Below are 21128 nucleotides of genomic sequence, written 5' to 3' on the forward strand. Positions count from 1 at the left end.
ACTTGGGTCATTTTTGAATTTCCACATCATAACATCAGAAAAATTACAAAAAAATTGAAAAAAAATAATTTTCTAAATTTGAATGCAGATTTTTAGAAAATTGCTCCAGAAACTTTTAGAGGTATGCCACTTCAAAATCCGATAAAGATAAGTTGAGTTATGGAACTTTGAACTTCAGCCTTGGGTCATTTTTGAATTTCCACATCATAACATCAGAAAAATTACAAAAAAATTGAAAAAAAAAAAATTTCTAAATTTGAATGCAGATTTTTAGAGAATTGCTCCAGAAACTTTTAGAGGTATGCCACTTCAAAATCCGATAAAGATAAGTTGAGTTATGGAATTTTGAACTTCAGCCTTGGGTCATTTTTGAATTTCCACAACATCATGACATCAGAAAAATTACAAAAAAATTGAAAAAAAATAAATTTCTAAATTTGAATGCAGATTTTTAGAGAATTGCTCCAGAAACATTTAGAGGTATGCCACTTCAAAATCCGATAAAGATAAGTTGAGCTATGGACTTTTGAACTTCAGCCTTGGGTCATTTTTTAATTTCCACAACATCATGACATCAGAAAAATTACAAAAAAATTGAAAAAAAATAAATTTCTAAATTTGAATGCAGATTATTAGAGAATTGCTCCAGAAACATTTAGAGGTATGCCACTTCAAAATCCGATAAAGATAAGTTGAGTTATGGAATTTTGAACTTCAGCCTTGGGTCATATTTGAGTTTCCACAACATCATAACATCAGAAAAATTACAAAAAAATTGAAAAAAAATAATTTTCTAAATTTGAATGCAGATTTTTGGAGAATTGCTCCAGAAACATTTAGAGGTATGCCACTTCAAAATCCGATAAAGATAAGTTGAGTTATGGAATTTTGAACTTCAGCCTTGGGTCATTTTTGAATTTCCACTACATCATAACATCAGAAAAATTACAAAAAAATTGAAAAAAAAATAATTTTCTAAATTTGAATGCAGATTTTTAGAGAATTGCTCCAGAAACTTTTAGAGGTATGCCACTTCAAAATCCGATAAAGATAAGTTGAGTTATGGAACTTTGAACTTCAGCCTTGGGTCATTTTTGAATTTCCACATCATAACATCAGAAAAATTACAAAAAAATTGAAAAAAAATAATTTTCTAAATTTGAATGCAGATTTTTAGAGAATTGCTCCAGAAACTTTTAGAGGTATGCCACTTCAAAATCCGATAAAGATAAGTTGAGTTATGGAACTTTGAACTTCAGCCTTGGGTAATTTTTGAATTTCCACATCATAACATCAGAAAAATTACAAAAAAATTGAAAAAAAAAAAATTTCTAAATTTGAATGCAGATTTTTAGAGAATTGCTCCAGAAACTTTTAGAGGTATGCCACTTCAAAATCCGACAAAGATAAGTTGAGTTATGGAATTTTGAACTTCAGCCTTGGGTCATTTTTGAATTTCCACTACATCATAACATCAGAAAAATTACAAAAAAATTGAAAAAAAATAATTTTCTAAATTTGAATGCAGATTTTTAGAGAATTGCTCCAGAAACATTTAGAGGTATGCCACTTCAAAATCCGATAAAGATAAGTTGAGTTATGGACTTTTGAACTTCAGCCTTGGGTCATTTTTGAGTTTCCACAACATCATAACATCAGAAAAATTACAAAAAAATTGAAAAAAAATAATTTTCCAAATTTGAATGCAGATTTTTAGAGAATTGCTCCAGAAACTTTTAGAGGTATGCCACTTCAAAATCCGATAAAGATAAGTTGAGTTATGGAACTTTGAACTTCAGCCTTGGGTCATTTTTGAATTTCCACAACATCATGACATCAGAAAAATTACAAAAAAATTGAAAAAAAATAATTTTCTAAATTTGAATGCAGATTTTTAGAGAATTGCTCCAGAAACATTTAGAGGTATGCCACTTCAAAATCCGATAAAGATAAGTTGAGCTATGGACTTTTGAACTTCAGCCTTGGGTCATTTTTTAATTTCCACAACATCATAACATCAGAAAAATTACAAAAAAATTGAAAAAAAATAAATTTCTAAATTTGAATGCAGATTTTTAGAGAATTGCTCCTGAAACTTTTAGAGGTATGCCACTTCAAAATCCGATAAAGATAAGTTGAGTTATGGACTTTTGAACTTCAGCCTTGGGTCATTTTTGAGTTTCCACAACATCATAACATCAGAAAAATTACAAAAAAATTGAAAAAAAATAAATTTCTAAATTTGAATGCAGATTTTTAGAGAATTGCTCCAGAAACTTTTAGAGGTATGCCACTTCAAAATCCGATAAAGATAAGTTGAGTTATGGAACTTTGAACTTCAGCCTTGGGTCATTTTTGAATACATCATAACATCAGAAAAATTACAAAAAAATTGAAAAAAAATAATTTTCCGAATTTGAATTTTTATTAGAGAATTTTTAGAGAAATGTTTCAAAAACATTAGAGATTACAAACATTTTTCAAGCGCGTGGTCGAGACAGCTTAAGGCGGCTTGTGGGCGTGGCAACATTTGGAAACAAACTTGCGCTGAGTCTATGTCTCTAGAAATTGCATACTTAATCTCAACATTCTAGCTTTTGTAGTTCCTGACAGACAGACGGACACGACCAGATCAACTCGGCTATTGATACTTTATATGGTCGGAAACGCTTCCTTCTGCCTGTTACATACCTTTAAACGAATCTAGTATACCCTTATAGTCTACGAGTAACGGGTATAAAAGCGACAAAATTATTGCTGCCGCTGACGTTTTTATTGACCCAAATGCTGGTCTCATTTCCATGGCATGGGGTGCAACAAAAAAAGTTAACAAAATGCCAACTAAAATTGCTATTTGCGGCAGCTGAATCGTTATAGTCCCTGGCTTATATGTATGTACGTATATACATACACATGGTACTTCCCCCCTATGTATCGCTTTAAATCTGCCTTTTTTTTTATGAATAAAAATAAAATTTATTTATTTAATTTGCTGTTTGCCGCTGCGTTTTGTGCAAACAAATGTGCGAACAATTCATTTAAAATGTAACGCTCACACACACATACACAGATGGTACGCGAATGCATTAAGCGAAGTGCAATTGCACACACACACATGCATACACATACACATGCATATATATGCACATTCGGTGCACATGCATACACACACACACGCTCACGTGCATAAATTGCAATCGCGTTATTTGCATTTAAAATTGCCAGGCAACGGAAAGCCAACTTTTTACGAGGTTTTTGGCATATTTTTTCGTTTATTTGCGGAAATTTTTTGCTCCATTTTGAAATTGTTTTTTTTTTCCAAATACGTACGATGTGTTTGCTTAGTTTCATTTTAATTGAATGATACAGATGATTTGGAATAGAGTTGGGTATGCAAAACCCGATTAAATAATTATTTGAATATTTAAAAGCACTATGCATGGACTACAATATTAATTGAACTCTTTTTTAAGTACAAAGTGCTTACAACAATACACTAAAAGTATATGTTTTAATGCAATTGCAGCATATTTAATGTGTGCTTATGTATTTATATTTGAAATGGTTTTCAGGAATTTTGAGTACTTAGATTAAGTAAGTTTAAGTGCCAAACGAATTAAATCTAAATTCCAACGAAAAGTGTACACATAAATTGGTTTCTTATGCGAGAGTCTTGTTGTTCTCGACCTGTCCGACTTTCCAGATCTTCTCCTCAGTATTTTAAGCCCCAACCCCGATTTAACATCATTTTGTTCCCACGTCAAGCAAAACTAATAACATCCGTTTGCGGTTTGCTCGTTTTGATTTCAATTCTGATGCTTCAACTGCGAGTACAAAGCGGCTGTCAATTACACACAATTAAGCCCGAATTCTATGTATTTGGATTTCCATTTCCGCTGCGTGCTCCGATATTAAACGCTCGCCGCAAATCCACAAACCAAACGGAACGAGATATAAGCCCCTGTCTGGATTTCTGTTTGTACATTTAACGAAGAACGGAAATTGATTTGGTTTTTATTTGTTGTTATGGAAAATCAACTTTGTTTAGGTAACATTTTCGATTTGCTCAGCCCACATGGGGGCCGGGTCAATGAACTTGGGTCAATTCAATAAGCATATTATAATAATCAGGACCACAATGATGATGACCAATCCCAAATGCACATAAAAGATGTTGACAGAGGGAGAATGGCGGAGTATGGCGGTTGTGGCTTGCGATGAGTGAATGGAAAAACTTTTTGATATATTTTGCAAACAATAATGCCCAAGGCAAATTGAGAATGTGAGTGGTTTGAGATACCAAAGAAACCGACAGATGGAAGTGCAAAAAGCAAAGAGGAGGAGAACAAAAGTGGACATTTCGCATCTGGGAATGCGTATCATACGGAAACCCACCGGGATTACCCGAAACATAAGCTACACAACCAACACTCGAGGAGGTTTGAAATAAAAAAGTATACAAATGAAACAAGGAAAAAGTAAAACAATCATAAGCAGCACAACTTTTCCATATTTCGCCAGTCGTGTCCTAACTATCTCCCATTTTCGCCACCCATTTACCACCGACTTTTCCAGAAGTTTGTAGCATACATTAGGGCGTGTTGAAGCGCATTGAATTGTGTATTGGGAATTGTTTACAATGCTGCAAAAGTTTTTTACGTTCGCTTAGCCAGCGGCAAAGCGACTCGAAAGTTTCTTAAGCAATTGCCAGGACCCTCCAGAACAAAGAGAACAGCAAAGGATGGTCGACGTGGAGGAGTTTTGGCATTTATTAGATGCCCAACCCTGTTTTGCCCGGTCCCTTAGCCCGATCCTTCAGCTCTGGGCCATGATATAACTTTTCAGCCACAGCATTTCGCTTTGCGGTCGTCACCAAAAGGACGGCGGACCTGGGTTTTGGGCTTTGGGTGCGCTTTTAATTTATTTAAAACACTTTTTGCTGCAGCTAGGCGAAAAGTTGCAGTGCAACAAGTTGTGACAAACCGAACAAAGGCATCTGTGCTCAATAGTTATGACTTTGCAAGGACCAGCGAAACTTCAACGTTGCTTGCGTAATTTATGCAAAATGCCCCCAATTATGTGTATGTTTTCCTTTCTGTCTGGCGAGCTGAACCTCCGATCACTGATAATAAATCAAACAAATTAGTCTGGCTTCTGTCAATGTCGCCTTGACTTTCAGCTAATATCCTGTCGCCGAAACTATAATCGAGCTGAAAATGCTGTTTGGATTTGTAATTGCTTTTGCTGCAGGCCATGCCCTCTTAATTATATCCGAATGGCTTTTTTCCAGGACCTGGCAATAATTTTGATTGCTTTCAACGGCCCCTGTATTCGGCATGTTAATTTTAGTTCAAAAGTGCCATGGCACACGTCGCAGTATTGCTTTTTATGGCCATTAATTAGAAATACAATTTGTCCGGTGGCCATGTGGCTGTGTGTGTGTATGTGTGTGTGTGCGGAGGAGTCGAACCGGATGCAGGACCCTCTGGGGCTACTCTTGACACCTGAACAACACAGCAGATTTCTCGGTCTGGGTCTAAGTCTCAGTTACATCCGCCCGAAGGAAAACGATGCGAAAACTCTGGCTCTGATGCTGACTGATGAGATTAATTAAGCAAGGCAAACAAAAGGATTTCAGTTTCATGTGGATATATAGATACTACTGGCACACATATGCTACGAGCGCACATTGTTGTTATTGCTGCTCTTGCTCTTGCTGTTGCTGTTATCCTTGTTGGATTGACAGGCGGCATTGCGTATGCCTGTTGGCATTTTTATTGACAAGGACACATTAATTACTCAATGACATTGTAATCAAATATAAGCATTGCCTGAAAGCATTTGCTAGTTCATGTTCGCCCTCTTGTTGTTGTTTCTGCCATTATCCTTGTGCTCTGACTTGGCCAGCGTGTGCGTGTCTGCGTGTCTGCGTGTGATATGTGTGTCGAAGTTCACTCCGTGGCTTCCACTAAATCTTTCTCCGATGTCAATATTGCGCATACGCCACCGCCAACGCCACGATGCACGAGTGTTTATTTAAGCTACACCGCCGCTGTCCTCTGAGCCTGGACACGCCCTTATCTACATGCACGTGGTCGTGTGTGTGTCTGTGTGTTTGCCCTTAGGTCCTGTGTTTTATTAATTACGTAATTATGTAACAAATTAAATGCATGTACAGGCGCAGCGAACAGGAATGGAAGCTGAAGCTGGGAGCTACTTAGACCGCTTGCTGGCATGTCGATATGGAGACAAGTGGGTTAACTTGTGCCCCGGCGTGCTCCATATGATACGATGCATCTGCTGACACACATCCTTCTCAAAGGATTGCCGCTCCAGGAGAGTGTTTCTTGTTTACTTGGTCCGCAGCTCGGAGTTGTCAGCCTGGAAGCTCTGGCACAAAGTGAAAAACATGTTTTGAAAGCGAGCTATGAATGACATACTCCAAAATGCGAATACTTGAAATTTAGGATAAGAGCTTGGCAAACAAGCTAAAGCTAAATGAAAATTATACCTAACTTGCCTTTAAAATGCTTAAAATGAAGTTAAAAATGTTTATTAATAAGTGTGATTTCTCAATTGTGACTGTGAAACTTAATCTTTGCTAACCCAAAGACCAAACATTTTTTTAATCAAATTAAAAGAGAAAACCTCCTCGAAACTTAAAATCGCAATACTGATTTGAGTTTCGAGCTAAACAAAGATAAACAACCTGGAGACCACAAATCTTCAACCAGCAGACTTGCCACAACTCGCAAAAAATCTGAGTAATTACAGATTCGACACTCAAAGTTTATCCAGTCCTGCACCTGTCGTGGCAAGGACATCCAAACTCCATTCAACAGCCATAAAAAAGTTTTGCTCGATGTTTCCCGCTGCGTGAGTGTGTGTGTGTGTTTGTCTGCCTGCAAGTGTGTGTAAGTGTGGGCTGCAACATTTGTCTCATTTTCCCCATCTTGTGAGCCGTCAAGAGTCTCCGGTGCTTGGCAAATTCATCGCGTCGCTGGTCCTGGTCTCACATAACGCCACGGCACGCATTTAAAATCCAAATTAAATATTTCCGCATGAAACTCAAATCTTACAACTGATTAAATAACCCACGACCGGAAGAGAAAGAGAGAGCGAGTGAGAAAGAGAGAGAGAGAGAGAGAGAGAAAGAGATGACAGAAGAGTCCTTGTTGTTGGTGGTGTTGAAATACTGCGGGGCAAGTCAAAAAGGCAGCGAAGGCAAGAACTTAAAATGTGACAAATTTGTGTGTACACAAGAAAAACACTTTTTGCCTTAAAATTGTTAAAAGGCATCCATATGAATTTTAAGAGGACCAATAAAAAGAGTTTACTTAAAAATATAATTGTAATAATATAATAATATTCATTAGTCATAATTTGTGAAAAAGGGTGAAGTTTACTTTGAAGTAAACATTTTTATAGGCATTTTTTGTTTGCTGGTGAAAAATTACAGATGCGGAAGTTCAATTACATTTATTATAATATTGTGTTGTTTTTTTCCTCAGTGCTTCAGTGTTAAATGTGTTTGTATAATTGGCATGCCAGCAGACATACGTTTGCGGAAAGCTTCTATACCCATCCCTGTCCTCCAGATCTGTGCCTCTCTTTCGCTCAGCTGTTGCTATGTGGCAGGAATTTTTACCATTTAACAAAACACTGCACAGGCGTCGTTGTCCTGGAGTAATTGCGTTGTTATTTGCCATCGCCCGAAACTCGCTCGCTCCCCGCTTTGCGTGGAAACTCATTTGGATTCTGGCCAGGAGAGGAGCACCTGGCTAGATGTGTGTCTGATTGTGCGTTTTATGAATGAATTTAGTCTCCTGCCGGCGGCTTCCTCCACCACACCTTGCTGATTGCGGAAAAGGACGAGTGGATGATGACAGCGAAGGGAGCGGCGCAAAACTTCGTCCTTAGCTTCTGGCCAACTGGCGTCCTTCGTCCTTCGTCCTCCGTCACTCACTCGCCCATTGCTTACAGTTATAACCTTTCCAAGAAACTTTCCAACTTGCATCAGCGAAAAAATATTTACATTGCACTAAGATGATTTAGCTTACCATTATTGAACACTAATTAAAAGATAGCTTACAATGATACTTTCTATTATAAATAGAACGATTTATAAAGATTAGTGGGATGCCTTAGACTCGATGTGGGTATTATAATATTAGGTCCGAAGTTATGCTAATTTTTTTCCGTGTGGACCTGGCTAAGAATGTCCTGCACTTCTGGCTATCACGGGCCAAAGTGAAAATCATTTGCACGGTAAAACGTTTTTCGGTAAACTCGACTTGACTTGGATTTCGGATTATAAAATAAAATTACCAACAAATTGAAAATTGCATCCTGCGTGCAGCCTGCATTCCCTTCGCTTTCCAAATCCCAAGGCGCCCGTTCAAGTTGGTACACGAAAAGTTTTCTATTTTATACCCAAGGATTACGCTATGAATATAAAATCTTGCGAAATTACACTGGCACAGACACAGGCACACGTGGCCAAATCTACACGTAGAAAGTAACTGAAAGTTGCGGTCGTGACGTTGCAGTGGGCGAGCCAAAGGTTATGACTGTGCGAATGTAATTTCAGATTGTGCGACTTAGTTAGGGACTCACTGAGAAAAAGAAATGGGTCCTTCTTTTCAAAATGTATGTATTATTTTAAAGGTGGAAATAATGAACTTTTATAAAGTTGCTTCTACTTGAAAGAACTCAGTTGAAACTCAAGTCCTTTAAGACATGTAATGCCACTTTAAAATGCTTTTCACCTCTAGTTCGGAAGGGTTCTGCTTTCCAGTTGCCGATGCAAAAGGAAACTTATTATCCGATGGAGAACTCGACGCTTGCCAACAAGTTTTGTGTCCCCGCGGCAAAGTGCAACAGCTGGCATTTGGCTGAAAGGTCGAACTTCTTGTTGGCCCCGGGCAAAAAGCGCTCAGTGTAGCTTTCAAATTTGCAGCAATTTGAGAAACTTACTTGCAGTTTCTTCCGCTGCAGCCTGCAACCTGGGGCATCCTGTCGAGGATGAGCGGAAAAGTAGCATCTGGCAGGGCAGCTGGAAGCGCAATCATAAGCCAACACCTAAGCACGTCAACAACACGGCTCCACTGAAGGAGAAAAGGGAAATCCCACGCCCTCATCAGCTAACACTGTTTAGTGTGAGAAGAAGCGAAACTTTTTGCAGCTACTACAAGTAAAACTAAAATTTGCCAGATCATTGCTTCCGCTACGTGCGAGGATTCAGGATTCAGGACTCAGGACTCAGGACTCAGGATGCTGGCTGCTGGATGCAGGAATGCCAGGATTGCCGTTGCAACATCTAGATCCTGGCCCTTTGGGAGCCGTAATGTTATTATGCATATGGAGTCCTTGCTGGCGTGGCATCCTTGTGTTGTGATTGGCACTGCGAGGAGGGAAAACCCTAATTCGAAGGCAGGCTGCGTTTCTTTGTTTTTGCTGACTCCTTGTGCGGATTTGGCTAGGCACAACTTTCAGCCCAAATTAAATGTTAATTAAAACGTTATCAGCCCGGGGTGAGACGAGCATAAAAAGTGGTCGGAACAGTTGTTGAGCATTACTAGCTTTGCCGGGGCTTTGAAACTAAAGTTAAACATAATTTCTGCACCAATTGCCACTTGGCAAGTCTTCGCTGGCTGCTTACTGCTTACTGCTCGCTGTTTGCTGCCTGCTACTTGAGCGTAAATTGCACAGCTCCAGCTACCCGAAGTCGGAGTCAGTTTCAGAGCCACAAACACAAACCCACTCCCACGTCCTGGCACACACTCACACACACACACACACACACACACACACACACAAAGGGGAGCAGTCAGGCGAGTAAAGCCCAAGGGGTCGGTCCAAAAGGGCAGCAAATGAAATAAACGTGAGACCAAGGAAGGAATTGAGGCGAGTTCCAGTTTCAGTTCTTAGTTCATGCACTGAACCGAAAACAATAGATTTGCAAAGTTTAGGCAACTGGATTCGATAATATACTTGTATTTCGATACAACTATTCAAATTATATTGAAACAGATTTTCGTAGATTGTGTCATGATTGCTCATGGCAAAGAAACACATACATTGATTTAATTCACAACTTGTGGTGGGCTGACTTTGTTTCGCTAAGTGCAACGCTCCCATTGAGCCACTAGAAAACTGCAATGAATGGTTAATCAAGCAGCCGGCTTGAACAGCTTTTGGCTTCATTTTACAGCAAGTTGCACTGGGATTGGGATCGGGAGCGGGAATGGGAAACGACCTGGCCCATTTTGTGGGCCGGTTTTGGTGGTGAGGAGTACCAAGTGCCGGCTGCTTAACTGCAGAAAGTGCAGGAACGGGTATATTATGTGCAGAAAACGCACATAAACAAAAGCGCCAAGCCGGAGCTAAATAGGCCGAGTGCAAAAAGGCAAATGGTGGCCCGGCAAAGGTGTTCCATGCTTGACATGGCCATGGACAGGCCGCAGAAAGGACCTGCCAACTGTACGGGAATTAGTATAATGCCTGGCTAAACTTTTAAGTATATACGAGTATAGTGTGGGCTGCAAAGGGCCATTGTGCACTGATATGTAATTGATGGATGCACTTGACAGGCGGCTGAAACTGAGACTTTGAACCACTTCGTTCGGTCAATAAAGGAAGTTGATGAACAACGGGTTGTGTTAGGCTCAGTAAATTTCTCCATCCTTAAAACTTCACATTCTGACGTGTTTTATGGCGTGGAAGCTTGCTTAAGTTCCGCTTTAAGCTCAGATTAACGTATCCCGACATCCAAGTGACGGGTTCTAAATCAAAAACATAGTATTTATCGGAGCGAACTCCATTCCAGCTGGAAATATATATTTTTACGACTGCCGTAAGCTGCTTTAGGCAAAAATGGAATAAATAGGACCAGATGCAGCCGTAAATTCTGCAACTATCCAGAATTACCTCTGGTCATATAACTGACAGTTTAACTATCTGTTAAAAAAGGTAAGAAAGAATAAGGGGTGGATGAATATAAATTTTTACCCGTTTTATTGGCCAAAGAGCTTAAAAACGTTGAATATCTATTAAATATCTGGCGCACACGTCGTATACGTAATATCAGATTACGGCAACGGCTTAAAGGTAAGCCAAAAAAAAAAAAAGAATGCAAAGGGCCAGAATTGGGAGGGTTGAAAAACAACAAAGCGCGGAAACAAAACAGAATAACAAAACAACAAAGGTAAATACAGAAAAGAAGAGAGTGCAGCAAAAACAAAAAGCAAAAAAACGCTGGCATAAAATAAAATGGAAATTACATGGAGTGAGATGGAAGTTGGTTTGCTATAAAGGTGCTTACGTTTTTTAATTACCTCGTTTAAGGTTGCAAATGTGTGTGTGTGTGTGTGTGTGTTAGCCAGCTCTTCGACTTGTGTGTGTGTGTGTGCGCGCTTTTATCAACTCGTTTCGCCGTGTTTTACTCACTCGCAGACGTTGCCATAAGTTTTAATTAAAATTACTTTGCTCGCTGCCTGCCGGCTGATGATGGTTGCTGCTGCCGCTACAGCCACTTTTCCATTTTCCATTTACCATTGCAGGCTACCAGCTAACAGCTACCAGCTACCAAAAGCTACCAATGCTGCCCGCTCCTTGCGATTCCTGTGCTCCTTCTGCGGGCCGAGTGTTTTGCCGTGTGCTTTTTGTTATTTGCTGTTTGGCTCCTCTCACTCATCACTTTTGGCCACTGTTTACGGCGGAGTTTTTGCGGTTCCATCACCCATCCATCCATCCAGCCAGCCAGCCAGGTCGGCTGTGTTTTTGTTTTTGCCCTTGCATAGGGCCTGCGGCAGAGTTTTTTTCTGTTTTGTTTTTAGCCAGGTCTGCATACACCGGCATTTGCAGCCTACGCCTCTGACATTGCCCCATTACAATGACAATGCCACTCGCCAGTTGCTGGTCATTGGCCGCATTTGGTTTCGGGCCGGATATTAAAACGCAGCGGAAGTTGGCAAAATATTGAACACTTATCACCACAGCTGGGAAATTCAAAAAAGGTTTTCAATTCGGGCTAGCCTTAGTATGCGCATAAATATTATTTACGGGTTATACGCGGCTTAAATAATGAGTTCCTACAATAAAATATCTAGACTTTCACAGATTGCTAAAATAATCTCATAAGTTACTTTACTTTATAATAACTAAAATTCCATAACCGCCATAATTCCAAAGCCGCCATTACAGCTCCAGCAAAAATTATTAATGGCAGACGTATTTATTGAGCGGTGATATTCAACTGGGCATGACAACCCACTGGCATTTAGTTTCCAAGCCGAGCTTTATGGACTCCGGATCCGGATTCCGGATAACGGAGTGCGACTCCCCAGCGTCGTCGTCATCATTCAAACAATCAGCCAACTGTGAAGCTGTGGAGCTGTGGAGCAGCCAAACGAGCGGCTCTAAACGCGCAGTTCAACGCTTGGCTTGTGTTGGCCCCAAACGCGCGGGGGGTCCAAATGGTCGGTGGGGCTAGTGATGGTGGATGCGGTGGTTCCAGGGGTATATTTGCCACATGCTGATAAGCAGACATAATAATAAAAAATGTATGAGCTGCCTGGCAAGCGGCAGTCATAATAAAATGTGCAAAATAAAATGGAATGGCGAGCAACCGCAGCGAGGGAGCGCCCGAATGCCACGACTTAGGATGCGGACCACTACCAGGACGAAGACCAGCAGCAGGAGCAGGAGCTGGAGCAGGACGAGAACGTTGGCGGCACCGGATGTGCGCCAAAAGCAGCAACGGAAACGTTGCACAATTTTGCGGCGATGGGCGTCAAGATGGAGGGGGCGTGCCAGGGGACAAATGCGACATAATGAAGTCAAAAGTTGTGGCGGCAACCGGCCCAAAAGAGTTTTGAACGTTTTGCTAATGAGAGCTCGGAAAGCTGGCTGCGATTATCAGGGACAGCACCCCGATGCAGGCGGTCCGGGGCCAGATGATGGCTAATACCATCCCTCAACTGGTCCATCGTCATTTTGGCGGAATATATATTTCTCGCGCACTGCGAGAAAAGGGCACACTTTTGGCGGATTTATTAAATACCAAATGACCCCGGCTTCGGCGGACAATTGTTCGCTGTGTAATGCAGCCGGGCAAAACAACATGTTAGTTGCATAACTTGCTTAATGCGAAAAACCAACAGGGCGGAGCAGCAAAAATATCTGCACATTATGCCACTCAACGGCGTTCAGTTGCTCAGTTGCTCAGTTCCACAGTTGCTCGATGCCGAGATGCTGTTCATATTTTGCGACAGGGGCGACAACATTCATGGCCTTTGGCATTAAGAAGCTTCATAAATTCCGGAGAGCAGTCAATGAGCAGTGGAGCAACCCATGGTCCCCCTGTGCTCCACCATCCATGAGATGCTGTCGTTTTCTGGCAGCAAAGTCTGCATTTGATTGATACTTGATGGGTGATGGGCGGTGGGTGGCAAGTAGGAACGGGTGCTAGCGATGAGTGGCACCAAAATGTGCGACCAGGCGATGGTGTTGATTTTGTTTACGTTACTCATGTTGTTGTTTGTTTGCCCCATCGCCAGGACTTGCGTTTGTTGTCTGAGGCAACAACAATTTAATAATAGATTCATTGCGCACACACTAACACACATGTCGAGCTTCAACCTCCTCTCTTGGCTAGCAAAATAACGAAACATCTTTCCGATGACAGTTGGGCTGGCTTGACGCCTCATGCGTATCATTGTGTCAACAGAAAATAAGTGTCTCTATATCGAATATAATAAATTGAATAAATTTTCATCAGCAATAGGAGCGAAAACAGGCGCAATAATAACATCGCCAGCGGCAACATCATGTTAACAAATAAAGTCGCCAGTCTGAGGGCTTATTGATTTGGTAAGCGAATGCTGCGACATGTGATGCGTAGTAAACAATAGAGCAGCAGTGACATATTAATAAAATTTATGTATAATACAGCACATTTAAATTAAAATAAATGTTTGTCCTGTGTACAAATTATCACAAAGCTACTTATATTACTTGTGGCCCCAGCACATTAACAACATAACTAGAAATTATTATAAAACGTGATCGTATTACGAAAGCATATTATTGTTATATTTCAAAGTGGACCTAAGTAGTTTTGAAGCTATGATATTATTTAAGACCTTCTTGCATTTGTCAGATGGCGCACTAAATGTGTCTTGCAAACAAGTAGCGAAAACATTGGTCATGTCCTCCATTCGGATCCTGTATCCTGTCAGAAGTGCTAAACTTAGCGGAGGCGTTGAGGCGCTAACAGTTTGGAAGTTTATTTGGCATGTGGCAATATTCGAGAGGAGTCATGAGTGGCGGCTTCTGTTCATCGACGGCGGAGGATTATTATCTCCGAGCAGTCAGTCGCTGGAAGGATATATCCCAACACGACCCTTTGGTTGTTTTTCAATAACATTGCCTTCGGAGGAAGAAGCATAAAAATTTCATAGAAACTTGCTTTGATATTTTATTTATTTTTATTTGCCCAGCCACAAGCAGCTTTATCTTCCACTCGTCTTGGCCCATTTTTCCTGCTTCTGGCTGTTTCTAATCAATTCCAAATCATTTAGCACACGCATGAGCTGTCATTGTCTGCATTAGTGTGCGTACTTTGCTCCTTGTATATGTGAATGTGTATAGGTGTGTGTGTGTGTGTGTGTGTGGCGACGCGTTAAAGTTGTGTGGCTTTAAGCCGCTCAAAGGCAAATGACGGTCATAAATCAGGAGCGTGACTGGGCGCAAAAGCCAGCCGACAAAAGCCGAAAGCTGTGCTGGTAATTATGGCTAATTAACGTGCCCAAAAGCCAAAGGCAGTCGGCCAGTCGATATTACGAACCGAATATCGCCAAAACTTCTTCTTTTAATAAAATCATCAAATTCGCCTCCAGGCGGCATAAAAGGCTTTTGCGGCAGCCATAAAAACGTCGTCGTTGAATGGCGAGTGGCGAGTGTCCAAGTCGAAGTCCCAGGACCTCGAATGTTTATGGCCAGCACATGTTTCCAACTGGAGTAGTAGTGCCTTCAATGGGTCTGTAATTTAAGTGGCGTAAATTATGGTCAAGAGGTTGTTCCTCTGAACCTCTCCTGAACCCTTGAACCAAAAAAGGGCAACACGATGGAGCATTATCCTGGTCCCAGGATATTTTGTTCGTTCGATGCTTTGTTACATGTGTGAATCTGCTGCTACCCAAGTATGCACGTATCTGTGCCCAAGGCAATTTCTTGCCATTTTATGTGCGTACCAGACCAGGACATACCAAATATGACAGTTTCCCCCCTTCGAGCGCCACAAAACCCACACAGAATGTAATTTCAGCAGAGAAATTATAAACAGCAGGGACAATTTCCAGTTTCAGTTTTCACATCTTATTCCACCAGCAAGGAAACTGCGGCCCAAGTATACAAGTATTCTCTTATTTACTTTGGACCGCTGCGAAATGCGCAATTCAGCACGTTTCCATTGTTCATAATAAATGTTCATAAATAAGTTGATTAGTTTTTTATGTGGTTAGCTGGCGGAAAAGAACGGCATTTCGGGCGCCATCTTTGGTCCTGATTCTTTCAAGACGGTAATTGAAAATGGCTCTTAGTGCGTGATTATTACATTTTTTCTCCTTGCCACATTACAACGTGATAGGACAAAAACGAGAGGGATTGCCAGGATATTTATAGTATATTAACTTTAAACGAAAAAGTGCACAGTAAGCTGCTTTTGTGCTGATCGAAATGGGAGGAGCCTTTTGAAAACATATTGAAAATTGCATTCGCATATAAGAGATAAGACAGTTTACCAACTTATAATGGTGTCTAAGTATTTGTTTTGGCAAATATACAATCCAATGTAACAAGTTGCGTTGCGATGAGGGATTGACTAGTTAAATAAAGTTAGCTACAGCAAACAAACTTTTTAAATTACTTTACATGAATATTTTTGGTCACATGTTTGGGGTTTCCTTTCTTGTATTTCCCAAATTTCTATGCTTAATAAAGTTTTCATTTCTAACTTAGACATGCAATCGTTTTGCCTGCTTTCACAAAACTTCGCCTGTTTGAAAGTGTCCAATTTTATGACCCAATCACTTCAAATAAACTTTTCTTTAATAGACTTCTCTGTAGAGCCGTTATAGTTTTCCCAATTGTCTCTGCCTAAAACGGAAACTAAGTAACGGTTATTTCATCTTTAAGTGCGCATTTGTGTATGTTATTTTGGGCTTCTTCATCGCAATTTCCGCTCCGCCAATAGAAATGCTGAATTCAGAGGAAAACTTTAGAAAACTTTGCCACATTCGGCAAGAATATCAGCTCGAAATGCTCAACAACTACTTGGCAAATTGTTTGCTATCCCAATTTCCGTTTGAACGAGACAAGAACGATCTTAAAACAATCTATTTTTATGGCTGGTAATAGATTTTCTTTCAGTTTGTTAGTTTAACTCTTTGATTGGGTAGTTTGACGATTGGGCTGAGTTTGCCAAACATTTTCGATTTCATTTTTTCCCGTTTTTTGACATTAAGGAACGAAAGAAGGTTAATTGTAATTTATTTTTATATTTTTAAACAAGCCTACTTTAAACACGGTAGTTAATACATTTTATGCATTAGTTGACTTGAATTTTTTGATGTTTAAAAATTTAGATTGGGTATTTAATGGTTCTATTTGGATGACTTCGCCTGAGTTCAGCTGTTGCTTTCGTACTTGCAACATGCTGAGATATTGAGTGATTGTTGCGACATCTTTTAATTATTTAACGTGCTACGTTTGGCACACACAATGCCATCTTCTAGTTGGACTGCAAATGCATTTTGCATAATTTGTTTGTGCGCTGAGGCGTGCGCAGGCTTCATCATTGTCATTCAGAAGCGCATACCCATACCCATTGTCATACCCAAGCCCATGCCCATTCCCTTTCCCATTCCCATTCCCGTTCCCAGACCCATGCCCGTCGTCATCGTTGGAGCTTGTCATATCAATCTCCTGGCTCAACCCATTTGACTACTGTCAACACGGAGAGGGTGCAATTGAGGAGTCTATATAGACACCCCCACCTGAGCACATGTGTGTGTGGCAAACATCAACCCTCTCTTGCCACACACACTTACACTCTCACTTTAATTTATGTGCCACGACCCTCCGTGGCCCAAACAATGTCACTTGGCTTTTGTAAGCTCACGTGTTACATGCAAATGCGCTTCCTGACTTCCCAGCCAGCCTTTGTTTTGTCTCTTATCCTGCGAGGGGTTAAGTGTGGGTAAATATTGTAATGATGTATGTGATACGCCAGTTCTTTTGTGCCAGTGCCTCCCTCGCCTATCATCAGTTGATTGAAATCACTCCTTATCCCATCTACAACTTCCCAGCTACCAGTTTCCTTCAAGTACGCCCGACCACTTGAAGAAATTTTTGCAACATTCTGCAAGCATCTCGCTTAATGAAGTAACAACATGGTTGAGCTCCTCGAAAAAAAGTCATTAAAAAATGCTAAATGCAAGTGCCAGGCGAAAAAAATCAATAAACAATCAACGGTGCGGTGAGGAGCGGAGAGCAGGGGATAAATAACAAAATTTATATATGCCTGCCGCAGGCCTCAAGGCTGCAATTATGTTGAATGACGTTTGCCTGGCTGTCAAAGAAAATGCGGCAAAATAAAAATAAAAAAAGTACAAAAAAATGGCAAAAGGCTGAATTTCTTTCTGCAGATGAAATTGAAAAATATGTAAAGCGCGTTGACGATTGCGTTTTTCAAGTGCAGCCGAGAGCCGCAGCCGTCGTCGCATTTTCAACTCACATGAGTTCGCGCACGGCCAGCTGTATACCAATTAAAAATGCAGTGGACAACGCCCAAAAAAGTATGCTACAAAATGGGTTGGCCGATTGGGCGATTGCAGCAGGAAGAGCACTCACACTTGCACACTCGCAATCTGCTGGCGACTGCTGTCAATGACAGGGCAAATAAAATGCAACAAAGCTTGTTGTAAAACGCGCAAAAATGAAAATCAATAGTGAATGCGCCTACATATCTATGTGTGTGTGCGTGTGCTGGTGTTGCATGTACAAATGCACATACATATATCGGCGCTATATAACGCACAATTCATACGATGGTGCGGCAGGTTTGGGCCTGGTCAGCTGCTGCTTTTACATAGGCATCGTGGGTGTTTGTCATAACAACGAGAGCAGCGAAAAGGGGGCGTTGGGAGGTGTGGCAGCAACATAAACACGGGAAACGGAAACGGACAAGGATGGGTGGTGGCACACAGGATAATGGGTGGGATGGCAGGGGCTGGATGGGGGTGGCTGGCCGGGTGGCAGGACATTCCCGGTCCATGTTGACGTCAGTCATAGAGCGTGCAAATGTTGACCTACATACAAAACGTTGAGCAAACAGGCGCATAAATGCCACGTTAAACAACTGCAACAACAACGACATCAACAGCACCGCGCGCTCTGCAGATAAGTCCGCCTTTTTGCCCAGCTGCCAACACGCATTGTTAGAAATTGTCGGAGGACATGGCCAGCCGGCACAGTTAATAGCCCATGGTTGTAGCCGTAGTCGGAGCCGAATCTATAGTTTTGCATGCATGCACTGTCAAAAGAAGGTATGAAATCGAGCTGGCATTGAAAAAAACTAACTTGAAGATTGTGCAAATTGCCTAGGAAAAATGCATTTTACTTTTTACCTATTTCAGAAATCTCTGGAAGTTTCTGAGTTAAAATATTGGGCAAGATGGACTGCTCCAGAAATCAGAGGTTCCTAAAAGTTACTGAAAATATTTACAATTTATTAAAGGTGTAAATGAATATTTTGATTTTAAACTGCAATTTCTAGAGACTTAAAGTTAATGTGCTAATTTTGCATTATCCCCTTGTACAAAATCCATCCACTCCCCTACTTCCTATTGATTCTAAAACTTACCAGCATCATAATTGTTATGCAGATCTATAGAAGTGGGTTGACAGGCCAACAGTGACCAGTGGCCAGCATCGGATATGAACCAGAGCATTGAATGCATCCGAACAATGCTTTGCAGCCATCCAATGCATTGTGCGCCAAGAAACGAATGACCAACTGAACTGAATAGACCAGAATTTTAAAGGAGCCGTCTCGAAAGTTACTTTCCTGCCCCCAAATTTATAGTCCCGCTGGGTAGTCCCTTTTTCCTGTAGCCCTGTTGGCACGATGCTTGGACTTGAAAGTGGGCCTACCAGCCCACCCAACCTCCAATCCACCAACACAAGCTGCTCCACCTGACCCAGCTCTAATGATGACAGAGTGGAGCGAGTGGAGCGTTGGCCCAAAATGAAACAGTGGCCATAACGGAGCGCTGTTGTTTTTGCTGCCCGGTGACTGCATTTACTCCGGTTAAGGCTGCCAACGTGTGCAGACACGCATTGGCAGTCAGTCAGTTTGCCATTTTGTTAGTTTGCCAGTTTGTTAGTTTGTCAGTTTGTCAGTCAGCCAACCAGGCAACCAACAAACAAACACGATAACGCTGCTTGAGCCAAAGAGTGCAACGGAAAGCGGAAAGTTGAAGGAAATGGTTAGCGCAAGATCGAAAGTGTGTGTACCCTTTATTATTAACAACAATATGCATGATATGCTGAATAGATTTCAAATGGGAGAACTGTTTTAGTTATCCTGAATATTTATATAAATAATTTTAAATCCGCCCAGTGCATATTTATGCTTACTTCAAACGACAAGAGCCATGCTAAGTGGTTAAGCCCACTGAGAGGGTATGCAACGGGTCTGCCCTGCAACTTCTGATAGCACACATACATGCACAAACGCTCACCGGGACAAAACTCAATGAGTCAATGACTTTTTGGTGTCGTTCGTTGATGCGCAACGCGGTCCCGTTGTCATTAGCAGCGACACCAGTACCAATACCAATACCAGTACCAATACCAACACGAACACCAACACCAACGCCATTACCATTACCATTACCACCACGGACACCGTCACGCTCACAAATGCAAGTCACACTCGCTGCCACAAACACTCTCACACACACACATACACTCTCACAGCCTGGATGGCATACAGAACTCATGAATATGGTTACTGTTGCTTGTTGTCTGTTGTTTGCTGGCTGACTGTTTGTTGTTTGGCATTCGGTGTTGCCGTGGGAATTGCTAACGGGTCCAAAATAAATTTGGCAAGCAAACACGTTTCGTTTTCGGCTTATGTTTTATTGTTGCTGCCTTTGTTGCGGCTACGGCTGCGGCATCCACTGTCCTTGGCACGCCTAATGTGGGCCAAAACCAGATTCAAAACCCCCCTGCCGCTTTTTACGCGCTCACGCGTCCCAAAAACAAGAAATTGGCCAGCGCCAAATGTACACAAACAATTCATGCACTGAAAACTGATTATGGCGAAAGCAGTATTTTTCACTTCCAAAAAATGTATCTGTCATATTTCAACTATGTGCAATGTACAATGATTCTCAAATTGAATCAAAGAAAATCCTTGTAACTATATGTTTCCTCAAGGTATTTCTCTGAGTGCTAAAAACTTGAAATAGCACATTTTGGTGCTTAACATAATGAATCTTGGCAGCTGGCTGAATGCGTTGTTGTGGTGGCTCTTTTTTCCTAGAACGAGTAAAGACCCAGCCTTGTTGGCCATAATTTCCCCCGGTGCTCATTAGCGGAAATGGCCAAAAAATAGACAACATTTATGCGGTGGCAGGAAGGGACTCAAGTGTAAAATTGCTGTGCATAATGCCAAGTAAATTATGCCAGCAAAGTCGATGTTGAACCTAACGAATTGCGTTATTAATTGACAGTAAATTTATGGGATGTCTTATTAATTGAAAGTAAATGAGATTGTTAACCCATTGCCATTCCCATTACCATTCCCATTCGATTTCGAGAGAGTCGTCAGCCAAGCAGAGTTCATGATGCCTAATCTATGCCAAGAGAAGATGGAGCTGGCCGAAATAATTGAAACATTCAGCAGGCACTCACGCATGTGGCCGCACCACCGCCCAACCACCCCACCACCCAACCACCCACTCTGCTGCCCATTTCCCTGTGCAGCCGCACCACCCAAATGGTCCAGTGTAAACACAGCTGTTTCGAAGGCGCTCCAAAAAGGTCGTGCCTAACCACAG

Source organism: Drosophila erecta, unplaced genomic scaffold (assembly GCF_003286155.1).
Source record: "Drosophila erecta strain 14021-0224.00,06,07 unplaced genomic scaffold, DereRS2 tig00000021-arrow-pilon, whole genome shotgun sequence".
NCBI lineage: Eukaryota > Metazoa > Arthropoda > Insecta > Diptera > Drosophilidae > Drosophila > Drosophila erecta.